A 7,340-nucleotide genomic window follows, 5' to 3' on the forward strand; every position below is an offset into this window, starting at 1 on the left:
TCCTTCTTGTAGTGTGGGGCTCAAAACTGGACACAGTACTCCAGATGAGGCCTCACCAATGTTGAATAGAGGGTAATGATTTGACCCTGGCTGTGCTCAGTGGTGGCAGATGACAGAACAAGGAGCAATGGTTTCAAGTTGCAGTGAGAGAGGTCTAGGTTGGATATTAGGAAAAATTATTTCACTAGGAGGGTGCTGAAGCACTGGAATGGGTTACCTGGGGAGGAGGTGGACCCTCCATCCTTAGAGGTTTTTAAGGCCTGGCTTGACAAAACCCTGGCTCATATGATTTAGTTGGTGTTGGTCCTGCTTTGAGCAGGGGTTTGAACTAGATGTCCTCCTGAGGTCTCTTCCAACCCTAATCTTCTGTGATTCTATGAATAGGAAGCAGAGGGTCCAACCCCTGGAGATGGGCAGTCCTCCCCCCAGATTCTGGCACACACATGGCAGAGGGATGTGGGGTGAATGGCCCCAGAGGGGCAAGTTTCCCCATGCCCCAGCTCAGATGAGGGGCTGAGAACTCCCTGGAGGGGCAAGAGCCCCCCAGCTCTGGGCACACAGATGGCAGGAGAGAATGTGGGGCTGACGAGTTCTTTAGCTCGTATTCTTTCCTCAGTCCACTCCCATTCACCCACATCCCTCTTCCCACTACCAACCCTCTCCACTCCCCCTAACTCCCAACCCTTTCTCACCTGACCACTCAGCTTCTCTTCCCTCCCTTCCCACCCATCCTAGGGTTTCCAGGTGTCCAGTTTTCAACAGGAACACTTGGTCGAAAAGGGTCTCTGGTGGTGCCGGTCAGCACTGCTGACCAGGCCATTAAAAGTCCGGTTGGCGCAGGGTGGCAGACTCCCTACCTGGTCTGCACGGTTCCCAGAAGTGGTGACATGTCCCTCGGCTCCATGTGCTGCCCTTGCCCTGAGCACTGGCTCCACAGCTCCCATTGGTCAGGAACTGTGGCCAGTGGGAGCTGCAGGGGTGGTGCCTGTGGGTGGAGACAGCATTCACTGTGCAGAGCCCCCTGGACTTGCCTCCTCCTAGGAGCCAAGGGACATGTTGCCACTTTCGGGAGCCACTTGAGATAAGTGCCGCCTAGAGTCTGCACCCAGCACCTCCTCCCACACCCGAACCCCCTGCCCTAGCCTGGAGGCCCCTCCCACACCCTAAACCTCTCATTTCTGGCCACACCCCAGAGCCTGCATCCTCAGCCCAGAGCCCCTACCCCTCCTTACACCCCACCCCCTGCCTCAGCCCAGAGCCCCTTCCCACACTCCGATCCCCTTGGCCCTACCACCCCACTCAGAGCCCCCTCCTGCACCCCAAACCCCTTGGCCCCACCCCCCAGCCCAGAGCCCCCTCCTGCACCCCAAACCCCTCATCCTCAGCCCCACCCCAGAGCCTGCACCCTCAGCTGGAACCCTCACTCCCCCATACCCATACCCCAGCCTCCTGCCTCAGCCTGGTGAAAATGAGCAAGTGAGGGTGGGGGAGAGCGCATGACAGAGGGAAGGGGGATGGAGCGAATGGGGGTGGGGCCTTGGAGACAGGGCAGGGCCTCAGGGCAGGGCAAGGGTGTTCGTTTTGTGCAATTAGAAAGTTGGCAACCCTAGACCCATCCCCATATATCCCTTGCCCTGTAAGTTCCTCCCCTTGCTGCAGCCCCAACCCTCCCCCCCATTGCCCCACTCCTCAATCCCCTAATTATCCATTCCCTTCCAGGAAGCATTCATATGTCTAATTTTTCCCCAAAGACTTTGGAGGATAGGGGGCACACTGTCAGAGCTGCGGAGTGTGGGAAAATTGGGGTGCTCTGGTAGATCTGGGGAGGGCAGGGGGTTGGGGTGCACTGTCAGAGCTGTGGGAGTGCCATGCCTCATTCACCTGATCCTGATCCTGCAGCTTCTTTCCCCCCCATCACCCATCCTCATTACCCCTCACCTCCCAGGAAGCATTCACATGATTAATTCCCCATCCCCACTCTCAAATACTTTGATTACACCTGTAACTCACAAATAGATGTAACCTCCAGCCACTCTGATCAAAACTCCTTTTGTGTTTCTCAGGTGAGGGGTTATGATTAATTTATCCTTAGACAACTCACTGAAGGGTGAGTTCACAGCAATCAAGAGGTCTGTGATTCATCCAATCATTAGTACCTCTGGTTTAATAGTGCCAGGCAGCAGAAGGAAACTCATTTCTTGGGGAGAGCTGTAACTCAGAGACCCCTTCATCAAATGATCCCAAATTTGGAACACCAGTGCTGCGCTAAATCTCCACAAGGCCGACCAAACTTCAAAGCAATCTGATTAACCATTCAGATTTTAGAGCACTTACAAGTGTCAAGCTTTAAAGCATATAAAATGGTGGGAATGGAAACTCTGCGTCTAGTTGTTTTTCTGTATTGCTGCATACACAGTGTAAAAACATACGTTTTCTTAAATACCATTCTCAACGTGGGTCCCCCAAAGATTTAGTGAGTGTCATGCACTACCTTCGCTAAAATCTGACAGATTGAGACCATTTTAACTCATAGTTTATCAATAGTTTAATGTCCAGTTCTCGGTAAAACAACAAGAAAAAACCACCTAGAACCTTATTTTAATGGCTATCTTGAGGGGGTATACATCTCTGGCCTGGTCTACACTAGGCGTTTAAACCGGTTTTAGGAGCGTAAAACCGATTTAACGCCACACCCGTCCACACTAGGAGGCACCTTATATCGATTTTAATGGCTCTTTAAATCGGTTTCTGTACTCCTCCCCGACGAGAGGAGTAGCGCTAATATCGGGATTAACATATCGGAATAGGGTTAGTGTGGCCGCAAATCGACGGTATTGGCCTCCGGGCGGTATCCCACAGTGCACCACTGTGACTGCTCTGGACAGCATTCTGAACTCTGATGCACTGGCCAGGTAGACAGGAAAAGCCCCGCGAACTTTTGAAATTCATTTCCTGCTTCCCCAGCGTGGAGAGCTCATCAGCACAGGTGACCACGCACAGCTCATCTGCACAGGTAACAATGCAGTCTCCTGAGAATCGAAAAAGAGCCCCAGCATGGACTGCACGGGAGGTACTGGATCTGATCGCTATATGGGGAGAAGATTCAGTGCTAACAGAACTGCGTTCCAAAAGACTAAATGAAAAAGTATTTGAAAGAATTTCTAAGGCTATGATGGATAAAGGCCACAGCAGGGACTCAGTGCAGTGCAGAGTGAAAGTTAAGGAGCTCAGACAAGCCTACCAGAAAACCAAAGAAGCAAACGGAAGGTCCGGGGCAGGTCGAAAAACATGCCGCTTCTATGCTGAGCTGCATGCAATTTTAGGGGGCTGCGCCACAAGTACCCCACCCCTGACCGTGGATTCCGAGGTGGATGTTGTAATCTCTGCCATGTCTGAGGATTATGCAGACGGGGAAGATGAAGATGAAGAAGAGGAGGACGACCTAGCAGAGAGCACACAGCACTCCGTGAGCCCCAGCAACCAGGAGCTTTTTCTTACCCTGACGGAATTACCCTCCTCCCAGCCCTCCCAAGCAACTATCCCAGACAATGACGCCATGGAAGGGACCTCTGGTGAGTGTACCTTTGCAAATAGCAAACATTGTTTTTTAAGCAAGCGTTTTTAATGATTGATTTGCCCTGAGGACTTGGGATGCATTCGCAGACAGTATAGTTACTTAGAAAAGTTTGTTAACATGTCCGGGGATTGAGAGGAAATCCTCCAGGGACATCTCGATGAAGCGCTCCTGTAGGTACTCCAGAAGCCTTTGCAGAAGGTTTCTGGGCAAGGCAGCCTTGTTCCGCCCACCATGGTAGGACACTTTACCACGCCATGCATGTAGCAAGTAATCAGGTATCATTGCATGGCAAAGCATAGCAGCGTATGGTCCCGGTGATTGCTGGCATCCGTTCTTTATCTCGCTGTGTTATCCTCAGCAAAGTGAAATCATTCAGGATAACCTGGTTAAAAATCAGGAATTTAAGTAAGGGGGATGGCCATTTTCCTACTGGGTTCGTGGACTGCAGCAGCTTAAAAAAAAATCCTTTCCTGCACGTAGCCAAGCGGGGGGAGGGGAGGGGAGGAGTGAAATGCCGATGATCTTTTTTGTGTTTGGTCACCGGGGATCTTCCCCAAGCTACCAGCCACGCAGTGGGTGGGGGGGTGGGAAGGGTGTTGATTAGCAGGGAGCTAGCGTGGTATTAGCCATGCGTTGGGGGGAGGGGTAAATCACTACAGAAGCCGAAAGACAGTGGCTTACCATGGCCACATGCAAGCTGAATTCTGATGCCCGGACCTGTGTCTGTGAGATCTGTAACTCCAGAGCTGCAGGCACTCAGTATTAAGATGAAAAATGCGACCTTGTAGGGAAATCACATGTGCTATGTAAGGTGAATAGTGCTGTTCACTGTGAAAGAGTATAACCATTGTTCTGTAAAATGTATCTTTTTAAATATTTCTCTCCCTCATGCAGCTGCAAATTTTTCAAGCGTCCCTCCTCCATCCCAAAGGCTAGCACAGATAAGGCGGAGGAAAAAGAAGACGCGAGATGAAATGTTCTCGGATATTATGGAAGTTACACGCAATGAAAGAGCTCATCTGAATGAGTGGAAGGATGTGGTATCAAATTACAGGAAAGATGCCAGTGAACATGAGGACAGGAGGGACACCCGAGATGAGAGGTGGCGGCAGGAAGACCGGCAGGAAAATCAGCGGTGGCGGCAGGAAGATCAGCGGTGGCGGGATGCAACTCTGGGGCTGCTGCGTGATCAAACTGACATGCTCCGGCGTCTGGTGGAGCTTCAGGAATGGCAGCAGGATCACAGAGTGCCGCTGCAGCCCCTGTATAACCACCCTCAACCCTCACCATGTTCCACATCCTCCTCACCCAGACGTGTAAGAACGCGTGGGGGGAGGCTCCATGCTCCCGCCCACTCCACCCCTGTGGACAGCCCAACTAGAAGGCTGTCATTACTGTGAAATTTTTTTAATGGCCTTCTCCATCCCTCCTATCCTCCTCCCAAACCACACCCTTACTTCTCTCCCTCTTTTTATAATGAATTAATAAATAATTCATTATTTTTAAACGAGAGTGACTTTATTTGCATAAGTAAGCTGTACTCGAAGGGGGAGGGTGAGTTGCTAACAGGGAATGAGTCAATCAAGGGGGGGGTGTTCATCAACAAACACAGCAGTCACACTGTACCCTGGCCATTGATGAAGCTCGTTTTCTAAGCTTCTCTGATGCGCACTGCTTCCTGGTGTGCTCTTCTAATCTCCCTGGTGTCTGGCTGCGCGTAATCAGCGGCCAGGTGATTTGCCTCAGCCTCCCACCCCACCATAAAGGTCTCCCCCTTACTCTCACAGAGATTGTGGAGAATACAGCAAGCAGCAATAACATAGGGGACATTGGTTTGGCTGAGGTCTGAGCGAGTCAGTAATGTGCGCCAGCGCGCCTTTAAACGGCCAAATGCACATTCCACCACCATTCTGCACTTGCTCAGCCTGTAATTGAACAGATCCTGACCACTGTCCAGGCTGCCTGTGTATGGCTTCATGAGCCATGGCATCAAGGGGTAGGCTGGGTCCCCCAGGATAACGACAGGCATTTCAACATCCCCAACTGTTATTTTCTGGTCTGGGAAGTAATTCCCTTGCTGCAGCCGTTTAAACAGAGTAGTGCTTCTGAATACGCGAGCGTCATGAACCCTCCCTGGCCATCCCACGTGGATGTTGGTGAAACGTCCCTTGTGATCCACCAGTGCTTGCAGCACCATGGAAAAGTACCCCTTGCGGTTTACGTACTGGGTGCCCTGGCGCTGCGGTGCCAAGATAGGGATATGGGTTCCATCTATCGCCCCCCCACAGTTAGGGAATCCCAGTGCAGCAAAGCCATCCACTATGGCCTGCACGTTTCCCAGAGTCACAACCTTTCGTAGCAGCAGCTTAGTGATTGCTTTGGCTACTTGCATCACAGCAGGCCCCACAGTAGATTTTCCAACTCCAAATTGATTCCTGACTGACCGGTAGCTGTCTGGCGTTGCAAGCTTCCACAGGGCTATCGCCACTCGCTTCTCTACTGTGAGGGCTGCTCTCATCTTGGTATTATGGCGTTTCAGGGCAGGGGCAAGCAAGTCACAAAGTTCCATGAAAGTGCCCTTACGCATGCGAAAGTTTCACAGCCACTGGGAATCGTCCCACACCTGCAACACAATGCGGTCCCACCAGTCAGTGCTTGTTTCCCGGGCCCAAAATCGGCGTTCAATGGATAGAATCTGCCCCATTACCATCAGGATCTCCAAAGCGCAGGGGCCCGCGGTTTGAGAGAATTCTGTGTCTACGTCCTCATCACTGTCATCGCCGCGCTGACGTATCCGCCTCCTCCTCGCCTCGGTTTGAAGGTCCTGGTTCACCATATACTGCACGAGAGTGCGCGAGGTGTTTAAAACATCCACGATTGCGGTATTGAGCTGAGCAGGGTCCATGCTTGCTGTGCTATGGCGTCTGCACAGTTCACCAAGCAAAAAAGGCGCGAAACGGTTGTCTGCTGCTTTCAGGGAGGGAGGGGTGAGGCTGTACCCAGAACCACCCGCGACAATGATTTTTGCCCCATCAGGCACTGGGATCTCAACCCGGAAATTCCAATGGGCGGGGGAGGCTGCGGGAACTATGGGATAGCTACGGGATAGCTACCCACAGTGCAACGCTCCAGAAATCGACGCTAGCCTCGGACCGTGGACGCACACCACCGATTTAATGTGTTTAGTGTGGCCGCGCGCAATCGATTTTATACAATCTGTTTTGCTAAACCGGTTTATGTAAATTCGGAATAATCCCGTAGTGTAGACGTACCCTCTGGAACCCTTGGCTCAAATGACTCCAGGTTTGGGTCGCTAAAACTACCCTTCACTCTCCTGAGGTACACCAAATTTCAAAAAAATCCAACTAAGTATGTCAATTTTAGTGGATTTAGGAAGATCAAGCTTTAAACAGATGTCTTGATGCAACCTTAACTATAGCAGCACTGATGCACCACAATAATATGTGCCCATTAATTGTTCTGTATATTTCCCCCCATTCTACAGAGCTAAGTACTTCTGTCTTGTCCGTGTGATGTAAATAAATAATAAGCAATAATGACATCTAATAATAATTCAGAAATTAGGTATGTATTGGACCCATTCCTGGGTTATGGAATATTGCACATCTAGGGAATGGGGAAAAAAATCTTGTTTACTGATAAGTGCTTCTGTAATCTGGACTGGCTTCATTTCCTGTGTCAGCACCATTGCTAAAGACTTCTCCTGAGTTCTCTCTTAAGCTGCTTGGGGCAGGGACTGTCT

This window comes from Mauremys mutica, chromosome 9 (genome assembly GCF_020497125.1).
Source record: "Mauremys mutica isolate MM-2020 ecotype Southern chromosome 9, ASM2049712v1, whole genome shotgun sequence".
Lineage (NCBI taxonomy): Eukaryota > Metazoa > Chordata > Testudines > Geoemydidae > Mauremys > Mauremys mutica.